This window comes from Dasypus novemcinctus, chromosome 20, assembly GCF_030445035.2.
Source record: "Dasypus novemcinctus isolate mDasNov1 chromosome 20, mDasNov1.1.hap2, whole genome shotgun sequence".
Taxonomy (NCBI): domain Eukaryota; kingdom Metazoa; phylum Chordata; class Mammalia; order Cingulata; family Dasypodidae; genus Dasypus; species Dasypus novemcinctus.
The window spans coordinates 51438469-51460106 of NC_080692.1; the positions used below are offsets into that span (position 1 = coordinate 51438469).

General features: G+C 39.4%; 1 pseudogene; it reads left to right on the forward strand.

Annotated features, from left to right (window-relative positions):
• The window catches only part of LOC101442623 (DNA ligase 4-like), a 97878-nt pseudogene extending 85413 nt beyond the window's left edge, over nucleotides 1–12465 (forward strand).
• The last annotated feature ends 9173 nt before the right edge of the window (nucleotides 12466–21638 follow it).

Here is a 21638-nt window from a genome sequence, read left to right on the forward strand (position 1 = left end):
GAGCCCAGCTGATTGAGCCACAGCTGCTTCCCTCTATATTGATTTCAAAAGTAGGTACGTGGGTGTGTAAAGATGTCAAAGCTAAGTGAAATGTGCACGTAAGGTGGGCATCAGCAGAAAAGTAGCAAAGTTCAAACGAGAGCTACAGGTTAGTTAAAATAGTCCTGCAGCAGTGGTCACTGTCCAGTCAATATGATTTTTTTGCAGCTTTTCTGAAGTCTAAAATTATTTCAGATTAAAAGCCCAAAATAAACCAACAAAGCCACAGGCCTCACTGCGGAGCGGATCCCCGGCCAGGAGGGCGCTGGCAGCCTGGGCCGCCTGCGGTCACTGGCGCCCTCGCGGTGGCCCTAATGACACAGCACAGGTTAAGGAGTGTAAATAATGTGGATGCTCCAGGAAAGAGGTCTTTTCTCGGCAAAGCAAACTCATCCAGAGAACAGCCAGACAAACCTGTCCCAGCCAGGTGGCCTTCTGTTGAGGGCGGGAGGAGCTGCTGTACAGCAGGCAAGGCTAGGAAGGAGGAGTGAGACGTTCTCCACACGACAGCTTTGTTTTTTATTTTTAATGATCTTTTCTTAAAGTTAATAGATCACACAAAACATTACATTAAAAAATATGAGGTTCCCATATACCCCACTCCCCACCCCCCCACCTCCATAAACTTTTCAATTGTATTTTTGGAAGATACATAGATCACAGCCTTTGAAGTTCACATTTCCTACAAGAAACGGCAGAACGTCAGGCGAGGAAGACGGGAGCCCTGAGATGGGAAGCGTGAGACAAGCCTGCGCCCGCCCGGTCCCCAGGCCACAGCCAGCGGTGGAGCCGGTGCAGACCCCCCTCCCGCCCAGCGAAGCGGCGGGTGCTGGAGGCGACCAGAAGCCCAGGGCAGGCGGCCAGAGCTGCCCGGGAGCCCTGCTCGGAGCCCGCGTCGTCTCCTGGTCCATTTTCTTTGCAGCCAATTTCGTTTTCTCTACCACTATCGTAGTGTTGCTACACACCCATCACCAAACCATGTGCAAATTAACGTTGAGATGGTCTTTGTAAGTCTGTAGGAGCAATGCCTTACTCAGCTCTTTCCCACCAGCTCACCACAGGGCTTCAGACAGCAAGCATTTAATACATCAAAGTGCATCCTCGAAAGAAAAACTCCACTCCTACTCTATCCTTTAGAAATCTATTATCATGGTCATATTTGAAACTGCTATTTTAAATAACACATATTTTGGCCTAAACTTGAACTTATTATGCCCACATCAAACTCTGCTGAAGATCTTCCAGCCTAAACTTGCAAATCCTAGACATTTATACATGAGACTAAACTGTAATTTTCCAGTGAATTGGTAGAATGTAAAAGAATAAACCACTAAGGATTAATCAAAACTTCAGGGGGAAAAAATGTCCTTCATCTTGCCCTAAACCACACTCTCTCTTTCTCTCTCACACACCCCTGAGATCCATAAATTGCTCATTACATACAAAGTTTCAATCAAAAGCAAGTGTTTTCCCAGTGGGAAATAAATACTCACTGGTTTCAGGTCATTCATTCTGAAAGTAGGAGAACTAGAATTTTCTCAGCCATACTTTATGGCTGTTAGACATATTCTATTTTCTGATAGAAATCAGCAAATGGCCAATATGACATATTTTAAATTTTTATTTTATTAAAATAACAAGAAGCAAAGGAATGGAGAGGAAGAATAAGAGTTTAATAATTTCTAAGACTGTTCAGCATACACCAGTATGCACACTGTAGTGAGTTTGAAAGATTTTTATTTACTGAACTACTGGTTACTTACAGTGGAGGCTGATATTTTAAGAGCTGAGTTCAAATCAGGTTACATCATTGACTAAGAGCCCGTCGCCATTAATTTTTTTTTTCACTGAACGTTTAATGGAACAATATGTGAACCCTGGCCATCAGTCTAAATCTGCTGTGACAGCAACTGATTTTATAACATTTCCAGTAAACTTCAAATATATTTCAAACAACCATACATACCAAAGTTCTTATAGTTTTGTTAATCCTCTGGTGAAAAATCTGCACAATCGCCGATCAAGTCACTGAAGAATTTTCCTCCTTTCTTTGCCACCACCAGCACTGGTCTTTGTCGTCGGTCTTCGTTCTACTCTTGCGTTCCATCTGCTGTTTTCTTGAGGTCCTTGTGTTCTCATACAGGCCGAGCCTTGCAAGTCTGTGTTTGGGCTCATTTTCTTTGCATAATCCAAGGAATCCTACATCATGGCAATGCCTGTTGTCTTGCCACCACCAAGATGAGTTCTGAATCCAAACACAGAGATGATGTCCGGTGTGGTCTTGTACATTGGGCTGGTTTTTCCTGGATTTCTGTCTTCTGTTGCCTTCCCAGGGTGAAGGACACTGATGACCATTCTTTCCTGCTGACGTGGCCTGTTGGTCATGAACTTCCTCATCCAGAGAGTTACCATTCATGATGGCGATGACCTTCAGGCAGCTAGGGCGGGAACGCATCCCCACTGATTTTTAACTATGTCATATCTAACCATGCCTCGATGTTAATCGTATTCGAAAAGACAAGACACTAAATCCCTATATATATTATTATTGCTTTTCAAATCAACTTTACTGGGTACAATTTATGTGAAGTAAAAGGCACTCATCTAAATTCAATGGATTTTGACAAAAGGTTTATATTTTCCCCTCCCTCAAATTTCCCTAGTGCGACCATTCCCTACTTCCTCTGCCATTAGGCAATCGCCTGGCTGCTTTTTGTCACTATAGAGCAGGTCTGACTGTTCTAGAATTCACGGCAGTATATACTCTGGTTTTTTTCATTCAGCATTGCATTTTTAAGATTAATCCATGTTGTGTATATCATACACAATTCATAATTTTTTATTACTGAGTTTACTCTATTTATGGATATGCCACAATTTATACATTTTTTATGAAAATCTAATTTTATTAGAAAATACATTAAGCACAACACGTGATAATTGTTGAACATTAACATTAATTCACTAAAAATCATGATAAATTTCCGAAGTCAAAAAATAGACCCTAAAGCAGGCAATATACTGGTTGCCATAAATTATTTCTATTAATAAGAAATATAGAAATTAGTTAACTGAAGACTTTACATGAATGTGTCATTGAAGGAAATGATCATTAAGAAAAAGATGAATTTTAAGAAAATTTTCTATGATTGAATTGTTCTTCAGTGATATCATCAGTTACTGAAAACATACAGTTGGTGAAAACTGAGTTCGGCAGAGGGCGGGCTGAAGGCATGAAAACCTGGGCGGGAAAGGGGCATCAAGAAGGGGAAGAGCAAAAAAAGATTCACTTTCATTTCTTGATGGACATTTGAGTTATCTCCATTTTGGATATTATGAGTAAATACATGTGAATAAAATTCACACAGAAGTCTATCTGTGGAAATTTTCATTTCTCTTGGGTAAAGACCAAGGAGTAGCATGGCTGAATCCTATATGAAGTCTATGTTTAAAGTTATTTAAAACTACCAATTACTTTTCAAATAGCTGTACTATGTTACACTTTACCAGAAACATGTGAGAACTCCAGGTGCTTCACATTCCAACGCTTGGTACTGTGAGTCGTTCATTTTGACCATTCTAATAAGTGTATAGTGGTATCTGTGGCTTTAATTTGTATTTCCCTGATGACTCATGATGTGCTTATTGGCTGTTTATGTACCTAGTTTCCTAAAGTGCCTGTTCAAATCTTATGATCATTTCTTCAGTTTGGTGGTTTGTCTCATTACGCAGTTTACTTTCTTCACACATCATGAATACAAGTCCCTTGTCAGACACAAGTACAGTGAGTACTTTCTCCCCATCTGTTGCTTCCCTTTTCATTTTCATAATAATGCTATTAACTTTGATGAACAATTTATCAATTTTTCCTTTCATGGTTAGTGCTTTATCTGTCCTAAGAAATATTTGTCTACCCCAAGGTCACAAAGATGTTAATTTTGTATGTTTTTTCTAAAGGTTTTATAGATTTTGTTATATATTTAGGTCTATGATCCATTTAGGATTCATTTTTTAGTGGTGTGAGGAAGGGTTGAGGTTGATTTTTTTCTGTATAGATATCTGTATTAGTCAGCCAAAGGGGTGTTGATACAAAATACCAGAAATCTGTTGGCTTTTATAAAGGGTATTTATTTGGGGTAGAAGCTTACAGTTAACTGGCCATAAAGCATAAGTTATTTCCCTCACCCAAGTCTGTTGCCATGTGTTGGGGCAAGACATCTGCAGACATCTGGCAAGAGTTCAGGCTTCCTGGGTTCCTCTCTTCCTGGGGCTGCTTTTCTCTCCAGGCTCAGCTGTCATGGTCACTCCACAAGGCCAGCTGTAGACTATCAGATAAATGGCTCTGTCTCTCTCCCCAGGGCTTCTGCCATGACTAAGGAGCCATCTCCACTCCTCTGTGTTCTTCTCCTGTGTGTTCACTTCCTGGGCTCCAGCTCAAAACTCCAGCATCAAAAACTCCAACATCAAAAACCTCCAACTCTGTCCTTTGCCATGTTTTTTATCTGTGAATGTCCACCCACCAAGGGGCAGGGACGCAACACTCTATGGACATGGCCCAATCAAATCCCTAATCATAATTTAATCAGGACCAGGTACAGGCCAGTTTACAAGCATAACCCAATATCTATTTTTGGAATTCCTAAACCATATCGAACTGCTGCAATATCTAATTCTTATAACTCTGTATTCTGAAAAATATACACTTTTCCCATGAAATTACCTTGGTACCTCAATTGACAAATTACATGTGGGTCTTTTTCTGAACCTTCTATTCTGTTGCTTCTATTGATCTATGTCTGTCATGGGTCAAAATCATCCTGTGTTGGTTACCATAACTTTATAATAACCTTTGAAATCAGGTAGAATTAAGCAAGTCCTTCAATTATTTTTTTCCTTTTCATATCATTTTGGGAATTGAAGAAATGTCCAAAATTTACATTTTAAAATTTTAAATGTTTATAAACAAACCTACCAGGATGTTGAGTAGAATGATGCTGACTCTTTAGATCAATTTGAAGTGAATCAACATCTTGACCACACTGAATATTTTGAGCCACAAGTTCAGCATCTCTCTCCAGTCACTCTTTGTAAATTTCTCTAAGGAATGTTTCCCATTTTCAGTATTGAGGTTGGGAACACATGATTATGTCCTCCCTCTCTGGGTTCCACCGTAAGCCTCTCCTTGCATTGCCACCCTCTAATAGCGGATGTTTAGAAAGTATTTTGGATTGTGAAGACTTCTCTAATATTTCTAAAGGGTTTGGTCTCCAAAGAAACTGCCTCTTCAAATGGCTTAACACATTACGTTCTTCTGGAAACATTTATAAATAAATTGCCTCTGTATTTTCATGTTTTTAAAATAAAAGAACTTCATAGAAAAACCAGGAAGAGACGTCTGTTCTTCAGCTGCTCTGGTATCTCATTTGTTTCACTCCCAAGCACAACAGCACTTCAGCCTCAACACTCTTGCCCAAAACATAGACTGTGTTATTACTTACAGCTAAATAATCAACTCCAGACCAATGGCGCACAAGTCTTCCCAGAGGAGGAACGATCTTCACTGTCCTGCAAAATCTAAATTAGAGAGCCTTGGAGCTCAACTCCTGTTTGTAAGTCAAGAGGGAAATGGGGAAGAAGAGGTTAAAATCCCCCTCACTGGAGCCAACCGCACACTCTCCAGCTTTGACTAATTAAGGTTGTCAGCCTTCCCTCCAGGAAACTCCTTCACCTTTATTAGGACTAATAGGCAACAGAATTTTGACTTCTGAGAGGTAAATTTATAAATCTCTCAAGACCGAGAGAGGACAAGCTGGGCTTATGTGCACAAGTAGAATCGTTAACTGTGGGCTCCACGAGACACTCAGCTAAGAGTATACTATTTGTTTCAAGGCAGGAGTGGAAGGAGATTGAGGAAATGGATCTGAACTAAGGAATATTTTATTTTAACCAAGTTTCATAGTAGGGCAGGTAACAGCTGCATGGAGCAAGAATTTGAATTTCATGGTGTGTCAACCAGGGAATATTTGTACTTTTGCAATTCTGTCTTTACATGTCTGGAAAAGACTATTACTTTCTCTGAATTTTATAAGTCATTTTTATGCATTTATTGATATGAAAATGGGTATTTCAGCTCTGGGAAGAGAAGACAGTAAAGAAGGAAGAAAGGTTGATTTTTGGTTTGCCTTATTAACACATAAAATCCTATGTGAAAGGACCTAAAAACTTCTCTTAAACCATAAAATATTTTTAATAACTCCATTTGAATGTCACTTTATTTTAAGGCTCTGTGTTTAAATGAACAATAAGATAAATATAACTTCTCATTGCATATAAATTTTAACAAAGAATTCAGAGAATTATAACCAAAATTTTTATTTTAAAAATTATTCCTTTTCAAAAGCCAGTTACAAAGTCCCTAGTTGACTTAAGTCGTCCATGGCATGCATGACCTAATGGTTTTAAGCCAATACAGTATTCAGAAAAATATAATTCTTCTACCTCGACTGGTAGCCATACATCCTGTTCTTAGTTCTGTTTGGAGAGATTCTTTTCAATATCTAATCGTTTTTTTTTTTTCCTGGTCTTATCATTGTCTTTCATCATGCTTCCAGAAAGATCTTTCTGGAACATAAATCATTTTCATTGCTTTCTTCCTTAACATACCAGACAGTTTTTCAATGAATTAAGAAACAAATTTCACATGCTTTAGCATAGCCTAAGGTTCCTCGTAACTGGCTCCAGCCCCATTTCTTTTCTTCTACGTTTACCAAGGCAGAATGTTCCATGAGGGCAAGAACTGCCTCTATGACATTTTTTTTATTTTTGTGTCCCAACACCTAACGTTTAACATGCACTGGCTCTCAATGGTCAATGAGTGGATGGATGGACGGATGAATGAATGACCTCATGTCTTTCAGGCCTGCCTTCAGCGACAGTACCCTAATGAAAGAGTTCAAACAATGTTTGTGAAGGTGATTATATGCTTCTGGGAGGGATCCTGGGAAGTCTGGCATATTTACATTATCAATTTTCAAAAAATTTTAGATAAGAGCAAGGGCTTTGGATTATTCATTTCTGGGTTTCTCATGGTACCCTATACACAATAGTTCCTTTAAAATTACTTGCTGAACAAAATCAAATGTTGCTCATGTTCCCAACTAAACCTCTTCCTTCCTTTCCTAGAAATAAAGTCCATCTCTTGAAACGGTTTTATGTGCGGCACTGCCACAGAGGGAGATGCAGAGAACCGTGACGTGATTCACATAACCGTGCTTATGGTGCCCAAACGCCATCACCACCAGTGCTCTGAGAAAGGTGTGCCAGGTTTTAAGGAAGAGCATCATGGAGAAGGTGAGACCTGATACGGGCCCTGCAGGGAGCAAAAGGTTTAGATGGGGAAGGAGGTGTGCACTCCCCAGAAGGCAGGAGCTTGAGCAACCGGGAGCAGCACAGGCAGGGAGCAGAGCAGCCGTACTGCAATCCCCACTGCCATTTCCTTTATGTGGAGCCATTAGCATAATAGGATTACATATTCCTTCTGCCCAACAATTCCACTTTAATTTTACTGCTGTTCTAAACAATTTAAAAATATATTCTTGCTGTTCACTAAGCCACAATGCTAATGAGATAGCTCCTTTAGCATCAAGGTTTACTCTGAAGTAATTACTTCTATCTACATTTTGGCTTTTTCACTAAAATGTGCAAATGCGAAGAACCAATTCTGGAAGTACTTTAACAGGGTTTAGAACATATACTTTCATCTGGAACAATGGCTCCAGGAGTCATCAACCACATGTGAACAGTCATCCATAAAAATAATTATTTCTATTCAAAACAAATGACTAGACTCAGTTTCCTAGTCCCCAGGATTTTACTGATGACACCCTCTAAGAGTATTTGTGGTAAATTTTAGTTTTTGCACTGTGGTTTCTCGCTCTACAAAGTATTCTCTCTCTTTCCATTTTGTTTTTGCAAATTGGTGGCATTTTGTTTTCATTCTTTATAAAAGTTGCGACAAAAAGAATAAGGGAAATGAAACCTAAAGAATAGGTTTTATTCATGACAGGTGGATGTAGGGAAAGAAGCAAAGATGAGAGAAAATAAACTGCTAGAAGAAATTTTATTATTTGTGGACAGCATGGGAGTGGGAGTAAAGGTAGGTTAGGGCATCAATATTCTTGTCTTTAAGAAGACAGAACAGGTATACCCAGAGCTATCTTGGGTCTTATGAGGCAGGCATGCTGGAGTATTAGGGGCAAACAATTACTGGGCAGGAGGTTAAATGCCCCTGAAATAAATATAAAGTAGATGCTTGGGATTATTCTATGGACCTCTCGGTTTTAGAGCCAAATGACAGGCTGTGCTACAGAGGCAGATGTACACAACTATGAAGGCACACTGGTGTACCTGTACGTCAGTACCACTCATTGAGGCAGCAGCCTGAAAGACTAAACCAGGAAACTCATCTCTGGCTTTCCCTTTCAGAATGTGCCCTGCAAGCAGAAGCAGCTTGTGGACAGCTAAAGCAGTGTAAGGAGGAACTAAGTTAAAACAGCCTGGGGAAAAGGATTAAAGCTTTATGATATATATCTGCTTCATAGAGGAAATAGAGGGACTATCCAGATTCCTGTAAATGGGGGGATTCCTAAGGCCATAAGTATGCACAAACCCACAGCAAGATGCAGGTTCAGAAAAGACAGACAGAATACTGCACTTCACACTTGCCTCATACTGAACTGCTTGATATAAAGGCTAAACTCTGAAGGAGAATACAAGGGAAAGCAGGCCCAATTTACAAAGACCATGAGAGGTGCTTTTTGCTTGGTTTGATTTTGTTAGCTCTTGGCACGTAAGGAAATCTCTGTCGTATCACTAGCTGGATACAAACTTAAGAAATAGACAGCCCTGGGACTAACTGCCAGAGGTAACAAATCAAAATATTAAAATGCATTATGCAAGAAGATAGACAAAGAAACCGGAAGTGAGATTCCAGCCACACGAACAGGATAAAAAGTCAAAGACCATCAATGAAGAATACCAGGCTTTGAAATACTAGACAAAGACTTAAAAGAAAATTTTTTTTTAAAAGGATACCTGGCAAAACCAACTTATTTTGGCCTCTGATTCCAGTTTGGTGGTGTTGCCTTCAGCCCACTTTAGTGGGAAGTTCATTCAGTGGCTGGACAGAAGTGACCTTGTGTTCAACCAAACAAGCCTGACTTAAACCAGAGGGTCCTGCAGCTTCTAAGGCTGCCCCACAAACTTCACACACCAATGCAGTACAAGTTCCTTTCACAGGATCATGTTCAACTTGTGAACAAATACAGAAAAATAAAGGATATGCAGAAAAAAATCAGACACTTCAGTGAATTTTTAGATTCTTATAGAAAATTTCATGATGCTCTTCATAAAAACCAAAATGATGTCACAGACTCTTTACCAAGCAATAAGACATTCTTCCTCAGCTAGAAAGAGAGAGAATGGCCTATGGAATCAAAGAAACTGTATTTGCTAATCTTTATATTGAATTGTATAATTTACTGAGAGAAGGAAAAGATACCCTTAAACTTTTAAATTACAGAACACCTACTGGAACTCATAAAGATGCCGGAGACTTTGCAATGATTGCCTATATCATACTGAAGACAAGATATTTACAGAATGGAAGTTTAACCATAGAGCAAGTAGATGACATTTTAGACTCAGGTTGCCAGTAATAATTCTACCAAAAAAAAGAACCTAGTAAAGAAGAATCTTCTTCAGCTTATAACTCAAAGCTCAGCACTTGAACAAAAGTGGCTCATATGAGTGATTGTAAAGGACTTAAATGTTGGTTGTAATCAGAAAATTGTACTTTCTATTTTTCATAGTGATGCTGCTAAGTTGCGTAATGTTGCCACAGATCTGGAAAGTCTGCAGGCACCTGCATGAGCCTTCACTAGGGCCCTGTGATATTTCTATCACTTTATTTTCTGCCTGTAAACCAACGCTAGCTGCTGCAGCAGATATTCAGCACATTGAGAAGGATGTGAAACTCCAGAGCTTCTACATTGAACCAAGCTGGATGGTGAGCATGCACACATGCACAGAGCTGGGTGTGTATGCAAGTTCTCCTGAAACTGATATGGCTTCTATACTACTCCTTTTGGTGCATCTCCATGTGAAGGTCCTTTAACACCATTTCTTCACAATACATTCAAAATAGATTTACAAACGTGCAGTCTTGACCGTGAGTTAATGGCCTATAATTCTAATACCCATACTTTTGTGCGAAAAGGAAGTTAGATATTAAATGAATGGTAGAAGATTCTGATCTGCAAACTTGTAATTGTGCTTTTGACATATTGATGGCTAATAATAAAAAGCTAGGACATGAAACCCTGAAAAAGGTATGGAATTTTACTAGTAATTTTACACCAATACCAGGTAGAATAGAAATAATGCAGAAAACACAGGCTCATACTAAGAAAGAAGTAACATGCTTTGAATGAAGCCATCGATAAAAGAGAAGAGGGAATTGTGATAAAATACCGTCTACCGTTTACAAGCCAGACAAAAGAGGTAAAGGATGGATAAAATTAAACCAGAGTACATAAATGGAGTCCGGATGAACTAGACGTCTTAACTGCTGGCGGCTATTGGGTAGAGGTTCCTGGCGTGGAAGGATGCCCCGCTTTCTGCGCAGCAGCAGAGAAGCCTCCTGCCGGTGAAAGGCCCCCTGTCATACTCTGCCGTGTTGGCTCGGGTTACACCTCGAAAGAACTGTATGATCTGGGTTTGAAGTAGGCCAAACCTTGGGAGCCTTTTCACAAAACACTCCACCGGGTAGCCTTTTACGTGGTACAGAGAAGCCAGAAGTGCACGCTGAAACTTGTAACTCTGTCGTTGTCAGATTAAGGCAGCAGAGATTGTTCCTAGCGGTATGTGTAAAACCGACCGCACATTGCGTTTTCCACAAGTTAAAAGACAGGAGAAGACAAAGAACAGCACGAATGCATGACTCTGGATGACTTAGAGCAACTTGGGGGAAGCAGCTGCAGTGCTCACGACTAAACACCGCCTGCAGGTGGTGGTGAAAAACCACAGGAAAACAAGCGGAAAGTTGCCCCAAAGAGTAATGAAGTTATTGGCATTATTGAGCACTTAATAGCATGTAATCTTTCTAACATAAGCAGTCTCTAATATATTTGAAGATGTATAGCCATCGAAAGCCTGATCTGGGCGGCCCACTTGGCCCCGTGGTTAGGGCGACCGTCTACCACATGGGAGGTCCACGGTTCAAACCCCAGGCCTCCTTGACCCGTGTGGAGCTGGCCCATGCACAGTGCTGATGCGCGCAAGGAGTGCCGCGCCACGCCCGCATAGGGGGGCCCCAAGCACAGGGAGTGCACCCCGTAAGGAGAGCCGCCCAGTGCGAAACAGAGTGCAGCCTGCCCAGGAATGGCACCGCACACACGGAGAGCTGACACAACAAGATGACGCAACAAAAAGAAACACAGATTCCCTTGCCGCTGACAACAGAAGCAGACAAAGAAGACGCAGCAAATGGACACAGAACAGACAACCAGGGTGGGGGGGGAGGGGAGAGAAATAAATAAATAATAAATCTTTAAAAAAAAAAAAAAGAAAGCCTGATCTGGAGAGCAGAACTGCAGAACTTGGTGGTTATATAGTACCAAACCCGTGGCAAAAAGTGCATAATGGCAGGGTTTGGGAACGTCAGAGGGAAAACATACTTTCCTGCAGTAAGCAAGATGCTGTGAAGCCTGACTGGCTTTTCAAGTGCTTTAAGACCAAAACCTGTGTGCCATGGCAGAGTTGCTTTGTGATTCGTGTGTCCATCAACAAACTTGCTCATGAGTATGCTTGCTCTGGTGATGGTTATTTTATTGATTCAGATTTGAATCAACTGAAGGAGTGGTCTCAGGAATTAAAAACGCTAGTGAACAGAGCCTTGAGGAAATGCCTTCTGATTGCTGATGCAGAGTATTGATGTTCCTGGAACAGCGCTCCTCTTAGCCTGTTCTGGAGCTACACTGTTTATTTGGACCTGTATGCTGCTTGTTTGTTTTTTTAAGGAGGTACTGGGGATTGAACCTGGGACCTCATATATGGGAAGCAGGTGCTCAACCACTGAGCTACATCTGCTCCTATATGCTATTATTAATGACTTGAATACCAAAATTGAGGGAACAAGATTAGCTATTAAACCCTCAGAGCATCAATTTCATGGAGCAAAAGTAGTTTCTTACTTAGCTGAGGGAGTGTCTCATGTAATCATTGGGGGACCATAGCTGTGTTGCAGATTTGGAAGCTTTTCAGTGAACTCTTAAGAGAAAATTTAAAATCCTACATGAAGGTTGGGTGACTGATTCAATAGACAAGTGTGATTTACAGGAGGAAAATCAATATTTGATTCATATCTAGCTTTCCTAGTGAGAAAAAATCTGATAGACTCATTGCAGTATATGGTAATCATAAAATATTAAAACACCCTGGATTTTTTTCTAACATCTATCCTGTACAGCATTATTAGGCATAGGAAAAAAATAATTTTAAGTTTTGAGATTGAAAAGACTCTAAATGGCCCAAAGCCCAGGAAGAAATACTATTAGCAGTATAGTATTTGTTGATTTTTATACCCAAGATAAAATCAACAAGTTTAAAGAAGAGGTGTTTATATGACATCGCTATAGAACTCTAGAATTTTGACTCAAATATTATACATTCAGAAGCTTTCAGAGTCATTAAAACTCTTGACTTTTTAAGCAGAATCTTCTGAAGTTAAAATTTTAATAATTGTTTTTATCTAATGAAGGTAGCATTGCAAGTAAAAAGATTAGAATTGTTCCAATTGGTCTCAGAAAAAAAAATCTCTTAATTTGAAAACTAAAATTCCTCTTTTATATGTGAAATGTTTTCTACAATTTTTAAAACTTCTTTATTGAAGTTTATCATTCATATATGAACATCCATAAACAATAAGTATATAGTAAAAGTTGTGAACAAGGATAAGCTCATTAATAAAACCTTGTTAGTCATGTTGTTAGCTAAATTAATTAAGGGAAGGTGAATGAGACAATGTTTAAAAACTTAAAGCTGGATTAGTCTGATTTGTTAAATTTCAATTTTATAAGTACCTGGCCATGTTTATTTTTTCCTAAAATATAACATGTTTTAAAGAAAATACTTTTATATGAAGTTGTACTCTAGTATAAATTATAGTCACAAAGTGATTTTCCTAGATTTAATCCAGGGAGTAGGTATTAAAATGACATGCATGTTGAATTTTCATTAGAAGTAAATTGCTTTGAATTTTTAAAATGACATTTATCCTTAATTTATTTAAAGTCAGTGTGTACAATCTATATGGTTTTTGGTTTTATACACAAAATTTTGGAATAGTCTACATATTTTGAAAGTACGTTTTCATGACAATATTGGAATTTGGGAACTGAGGTACTAGGTATAGATTATTTGTAAGTAAATAGAAACTTCATCTGAGCAATAGAACAAATGTGTATGATTTTGCTATACTTCTTAATGTAAATAAAATACTTAACAACTATTAATTTTTTTTAATGATCTTCAATATGCTTAAAGAGATAAAGGAAAACTTGGAGAAAGAACTAAGGGATACCAAGAAAATGATGAACAACTTGAGAATCCCAGTAAAGAAATAAAAATTTTTACAGGAAACCAAACAGAAAATCTTGGGTTAAAGACCACAATAAGTAATACGAAAAAATCCTGAGAGGTTATCAACAACAGACTGGAGCTGGCAGAAAAAAGAATCTGGGAACTCAGCGGCAAGACAATTGAAATGATTCAGTCTGAGGAGCAGAAGAAGAAATACTTTTAAAGAGAGAACAGAGCCTACGAGAACAGCAGACCCCCATCAAACATATCAATACTTACATTGTGGGAGTCCCAAAAAGAGAAGAAGGAGAAAACTGACAGAAGGAATAATCAAAGAAATAAATAGCAGAAAACTTCCCAATTTTAACAAAAGACAAAATACACACATTCAAGAAGCCCACTGAACTCCGAACAGGATAAACCCAAAGAGAAACATACCCAGACACAGAATAGGCTGTCAAATACTAATGATAAGGAGAAAGTTCTGAAAGCTGCAAGAGGAAAGCAACCTGTTTTGTGCAAAGAAGTCCCCCAAAGTATTTAGTGCTAATGTCTCATCAGAAACCAGGGAGGCAAGAAGGCAGTGGGACAGAATATTTAAAGTACTGAAAGAAAATAATTGCCAACCAAGAATTTTATATCCAACAAGGCTGTCTTTCAAAATCAAGAAAGAGATTAAGGTGTTCCCAAGTAAACAAAAGCTGAGAGCTGATCACCACTAGACCTGCCCTATAAGCAATAACACAGAAGTTCTTCATACCCAAAAGAAATGACACTAGACAAGGATCAAAGTGGCATAAAGAAATAAGGACCCCCCAGTAAAGATAATCACTTGGTAATAATAAATGTGAGTAATATTATATCACATTTTTTGGTATGTAACTCTACCTTTTACTTCTCAGAGTTTCTAAAAATGCAAGTGCATGAAAGAAAATTATAAATCTATGGTTTGGGACATACAATGTGTAAAAATATCATTTATAACAAGTACAACAAAAAGGTTGGGGATGGAGAGTTATAGGAATGATGCATGTACATGCCACTGAAATTAATGTGATATAATCTCAAACAAGAGTTTTATGGATTTAGAATATTAAATAATCACAGAGAGCAAGTCTGGAAAGACACAGAAAGAAATGAGAACGGACTCAAAATGGTACACTACAAAAAATCAAATATATATGAAAGTATGCATTAACAGAAGAATTGAGGAACAAAAAAAGATTTAAGACTTACAAAGAACAAATAGCACAATGGCAGAAGAAAGTCCTGCATTATCACTAGTTACTTTAAATATACTAGATTAAAATCTCTAAACAAGAGGCAGACATTGGCAGAATTGATGAAATAAAGGCATGATAAAACTATATGCTGTTTATAAGAGTCTTACCATAAATTCAAAGACACAAATAGGCTCTAAGCCAAACTCAGCATATAAATGCATTGCCTTCTGCCCAGTGTGGGACATGACTCCTGGATGAGCCTCCCTGGCACCGAGGGATTACTACCAAGCATCAGCTGATGATGCAACTAGAAAAAGACATTGAATAAAAGGGGAAACAGTAAAGACAAATGAGTTCATATGGCTAAGAGACTTCAAAGTAAGTTGGGAGGTCATCACAGGGGTCACACTTACACACATCTCAGCAGGATCTCAGAGACAGCCAAAGTAGATACAACCCCAAGTATTGGTGCTCCTGAGACCTGTGGAGACATCTAGGTCCTATGGTCATGACAGATGGCTCTGGAGTTCATTGCCTTGCCAATGGGGCCTATTTTGGAATTTGTGCTCCTGAGTGTGATAGAGTTGGACTCAGATGTAACCTCTCTACATATGCCTCTTCTGTCACTTTTGCTGAGCCTGTGGGTGGCACTGGGGTTGGTGTATGCTTGGGAGACTTGAATCTCTGGACTGAACTGACTGCGTGCACGCTGGGTCCCGAGCCTCAGCAGAGTTGCAGCATCTGCTCTCTGGTTTGGTGGACATGCCCACATCAGCTAACAGGGAGGTGGGGATGGTCAACCACCACATCAGGGAATTGAGAGTCTACAACTGCAAGCAGGAGAATCCCATCCATCAGCCATGTGGGATCTAGGCTCCTCTTGAGTTAGAGGAGGAGTTGGCATTGCCATCCCAGGGTCCTCAGGATGGAGGAATAAAATATGGATTAGAGTGGACTTACTGGTATTCTAATATAGAATTATTGGGACTCTGGAAATGGAAGAAACTGTATCATTGATGTGGAGACAGTAGTCACAGGAGTTGTTGAGGGCAGGAAGAAGGATGGAGAGGTGTGATATGGGGTATTTTCAGGACTTGGAGTTGTCTTGAGTGATATTGTACTGACAGATGCAAGACATTATATATCCTGCCATAACCCACTGAATGGACTGGGAGAGAGTGTAAACTACAATGTAAACTACAATCCATGCTGTGTAGCAGTGCTCCAAAATGTATACATCAAATGCAAAGAATATGCCACACTGATGAAAGAATTTGGTGATGTGGGAGGAGTGTGAGGGGGGGAAGGGGGTTATATTGGATCCTCTTATATTTTGTAATGTAATAGTTTGATTAATCTATGTATCTTAAAAAATTTTTTAATCTATATATTCAAGTTTTTAAAAAGACACAAGTAAGTTGAAAGTGAAAAGATGGAAAAATATACCATGCAAATAGTAGCTAAAAGAGAGCTAAGACATCTATAACAATATCAGATAAAATAGAATTTAAGTAAAAAACTTTTACAAGAGACAAAGAAGACCACTATCCACTAAAAAAGTAGTCAATTTGACAAGAAGATATAACAATTATAAAGACCTAATGTCAGAGCTCCAAATTATATGAAGCAAATATTGACAGATATGAAGGGATAAATAGACAGTTCTACATTAACAGTAGGAGACTTCAATGTACCATTTTCAATAATGGACAGAATATCTAGACAGAAGATCAATAAGGAGATAGAAGACTTGAATGACCCTAAAAGCCAACTAGACCTAACAGACATTTTTAGACTACCTTATCCAAAAGCAGCTGAATACACAATTTTCTCTAGTGCATATGGATCATTCTCCAAGATAGACCATAGAGCACAAAACCAAGTTCAATACATTTAAAAATATTGAAATCATACAATGTATCTTTTTCAACTACAGTGAAATCAATAACAGAGGAAGAACCGGAGAATTCAGAAACATGTGGAAATTAAATGACACAATCTTAACCAACCAATGGGGCAAAGAAGAAATCACATGGAAAATTAAGAAATATCTTGTGGCAAATGAAAATGAAAATACAACATACCAAAACATATGGGATGCAGCAAAGGTTGTGCTAAGAGGGAATTGTGTAGCTCTAAATTTTTACATTTAAAAAAAAAGAAAGATCTCAAATCAGAAACCTAGCCTCACGACTGAAGGATATAGAGGTAGGTGAGCAAATTAAACAAGCAGAAGGAAGGAAATAAAGTTTAGAGCAGAAAAAAATAAAGAATAAAAAAGCAGTATAAAGAATCAACAAAACCAAAATTGTTTCTTTGAAAAGATCAAAACATCATGTAGGATGACAAAGAAAATAGAGAGGACACAACTAAAAACAGAAAGGAAATGGGTGACACTACTGCCGAGCACTACAAAACAAAACAAAAAAGATTATAAGAGAAGACTATGAAAAACTGTATGCCAACAAATTAGAAAACCTAGATGAAATTGTCAAATTTCTGGGAATATACAAACTACAAAAAAATAGAAGATCTCAAAAGTCCAGTTACAAGTAAAGGAATTGAATTAGTCATCAAAAGCACCCCCCAAAAAGGAAAGCCCAAGACCAGATGGCTTCACTGGTGAATTTAACCAAACAATTAACACTAATCCTGCCAAAACTCTTCCAAAACATTGAAGAGGAGGGAAAACTTCCTTATTCATTCTATGAGGCCAACATCACCCTAATACCAAGTCGAATAAAGATACCACAAGGAAAAACAAATATCACTCATGAATATAAATGCAAAAACCCTCAACAAAATACTATCAAACCAAAACAACAGCACATTAAAATAAATAATTCTTTTGATTATTTAATTATTGATTAATTAATTCATTTTCACTTATTTATCCCAGGTATGTAAGCATGGTACAACACAAGAAAATCAATTAATGTAATATACCATAGTAACAGAACAAAGAAAAATGCATGATATTCTCATTTGATGAGACAAGGCATTTGATAAAATCCAGGACCCCTTCCTGATATAAACACCTTCATACCCTATAACGAAAGACTAAAAGCTTTCCTTCTAAAATTGGGATCAAGACAAGAATGCCCATGGGAAACGGACTTTGGCCCAGTGGTTAGGTCATCCGTCTACCATATGGGAGGTCCGTGGTTCAAACCCCGGGCCTCCTTGACCCGTGTGGAGCTGGCCGTGCGCAGTGCTGATGCGCGCAAGGAGTGCCGTGCCACGCAAGGGTGTCCCCCGCGTGGGGGAGCCCCACGCGCAAGGAGTGCGCCCGTGAGGAAAAGCCGCCCAGCGTGAAAAGAAAGAGCAGCCTGCCCAGGAATGGCGCCGCCCACACTTCCTGTGCCGACAACAGAAGCGGACAAAGAAACAAGACGCAGCAAATAGACACCAAGAACAGACAACCAGGGGAGGGGGGGAAATTAAATAAATAAATAAATCTTTAAAAAAAAAAAAAAAAAGACAAGAATGCCCAGTGTCACCACTATTATCCAATATTGGGCTGGAAGTTCTAGCCAGAGGAATTAGGCAAGAAAAAGAAATAAAACACATCCAATTAGAAAGGGAAAAAGTAAAACTTTCCCTATTTGCAGATGATATACTCCTAAATAGAGAAATTTCTGAAAAATCCACAACAAAGCTACTAGAGCTAATGAATGAATTTAGCAAAGAACTGAGGTACAAGATCAACAATCAACTAAGAGTAGTTTTTGCTATACACTAGTAATGAACAATCTTATAGGAAATCAAGGGAAAATTCATTTATAATAGACACTAAAGCAATCAAATAGCTAGGAATAAATTTAACCAAGGATGTAAAGGAGTTGTAAGTAGAAAACAATAAAACATTGCTAAAAGAAATCAAAGAAGACATACATTATTGGAGAGCATTGTGAATTGGAAGTCTAAATATTGTTAAGATATCAGTTCTACCCAAAGAGATTTATAGATTCAATGCAATCTAAACCAAAATTCCAACAGCCTTCTTTGCAAAAATGGAAGTTTATAAAGAATAGTCATCAAATTTATAAAGAATAGTCAAAACCATCTTCAAAAAGAAGAATGAATTTGGAGGACAAACATTTCACAGTTGTAAAATTTATTATATATCTACAGAAATCAAAATAGCATGGTACTGGTACAAGGACAGGCATATAGACCTATGAAATCAAACTGAGTTCAGAAATAAACCCTCACATCTACAGCCAATTGACTCTTGACAATAGAGCCAAGTCTACTCAATAGAGAAAAGGATAATCTCTTTTCCTGAATCTTCATTTGCAAAATAATGAAGGAGGACCCTACATCATACCATATACAAATATTAATTCAAAATGGATCAATGACGAAGATAAGAAACTAAAACTATAGAATTCATAGAAGAAAACATAGGAAGGGACAACAAGCAAGATGGTGGCCGAGTAAGGAGCTACTAGAGTCAGAGCATGCTACAGGGCAGTTAGTAATCACCCAGAGCTATATGGAGCTATCTGAAGCACCTATTAGTGGGCTCCAAGAGACCAGAAGAGCATCTTGCCACATCCTTGAAGGAATGGAAGGAGGAGACTGCCCATCTGCAGAGAAGATTCATGAGCAGAGCGCTCCAGGCCACAGAGGCTGGTGCCCATCCTCCACTGGCAGCACAAGCCTCCTTGGGTGCTATTCCATAGCTGGAATTAAAAGCTCCACTTCCCAAAAATGGGGGAAGAAGAGATAATTGGGCACCAACTTCAGCTACTGATTAGTAAATTCAGTGGGCTAAAGTACAATCCTAAGAATAGCCAAAGTGTGAAACTGTCCGAGTCAGAAAGTAGCCGCCATTTTAACTCTGCTCCTGGCATGAGGAGAAGTGGGGCAGACTGAAAATCACAGTGCTAGTAGGAACCGGCTTCTTTCCATCCAGATCAGATTGCAGCTTTAGCATAAGACCCAGCCCCATTGTAGTCGGTGCTGGGTTTAAGATATATGTAGGGGATTTGAATCTCTGGACTGATAATATGACACCCAGGCCCAGAGCCTCAACAGACTTCAGCTCCTACACTTTGATTTATTGGACTTACTCCACTCAGCTAACATGGAGCCTAGAGTGTCTACAACTGGAAACGGGAGGAGTGCATCCAGTACCCATATGGAATCTAAGCCCTCACTTGACATAGATGTGCAATGGACACAACCAATCCAATGTCCACAGAGAAAATGTGGAATGGGTGTGGGAAGGGTAGCCATGGGGGCTGCTGGGTGTGGGGAACGGGAGGAAGAGATGAGATGTGGAGGCGTTTTCGGGACGTGGAGTTGTCCTGGATAGTGCTTCACGGACAATTACGGGACATTATAGATCCCCCCAGGGCCCACTGGATGGAACGTGAGAGAGTCTGGGCTATGATGTGGACCATTGACTATGGGGTGCAGTGATGCTCAGAGATGAACTTACCAGGTGCAATGGATGTGTCATGATGATGGGAGAGAGTGTTGCTGTGGGGGGAGTGGGGGGCGGGGTCGGTGGGGTTGAATGGGACCTCATATTTTTCATAATGTAATTAAAAAATAAATAAATAAATAATTAAAAAAAAAAAAAAAAAGACCCAGCCCCACCTCCAGCAGGGAGGAAGCTTGGGGTACCTGCGCCAGCCTCTCCAGGAAAATGCAGGCCATACCACAGAAGTCAGTGATAAATCTACTCTAGGGGCACGGGCTGCTTCAGCTATTCTGTGGCTGGAGTTGGAAGCTCCATTTCCTAAAAACAAGGAAGGGAGTGATGGTTGTCCACCAACTTCAGCTACTGATTAGTAAATTCAACTAGCTAAAGTATAACCCTAAGAACAGCTAAAGTTTGAAACTACCTAAGTCAGAAAGAGGTCAATAGCTGCCATTTTGACTCCATCCCCAGCATGAGGGGAAGCCATGCTGACTGAAAATCACAGTGACAGTAGGGACCAGTTTCTTTCATCCAGATTGGCCTGCAGCCCTAGACTAGGCTTCGGCCCCACCTCTAGCAGGGAGGAAGCTGGCGGGCCCTGCACCAGCCCCTCTGGGTAACTGCAGGCACATTTGGCTAGCACAGACTGAATAGTCAGAAATCTACCTGGGCAACTACAATCATTTTGTACCCGCATGGCATAGATTACTGCCACACCTGTAGCTCCATCCACACCCCAGGCAGGGAAGAAAGGGATATGAAGCTTCATCAGTCTCTCTGGGCAACCACAGTCTAGGCCTGCGCAACTTGGATTATTCCACACAGCTGTGGCTCTGTCCCTACCCCTGCCAAAGGAGAAAGTTGGGAGAAGATTCATCGGTCCCTGGGGCAACGAGAGCAACTTGAGCTTCCACAGCTCATAGTACCATCTACATCCTTGGCTCTTGATACACAACCAGCAGGAGAAAAAGGGCAAGAAAGCCCTAAATTAAAGAGAGAAACTGCATCCAGAATAAATAGTAAGCCAGATGCCAAGACACCAATAAAAAAATTACAATCCACACCAAGAAACAGGAAGATATGGCACAGATAAAGGAAAAAGATAAGCCTCCAGATGACATGAAGGAGTTTGACATAGATGTTCAAACAAATTTCCTTAATAAATTCAGTGAGATGGCTAAAGAGATTAAGGATATTAAGAAGACAATGGATGAGCACATAGAAGAATTTGAAAACATACATAGAAAAATAGCAGGTCTTATGGGAATGAAAGGTGCAGTAAATGAAATTAAAAATACAGTGGC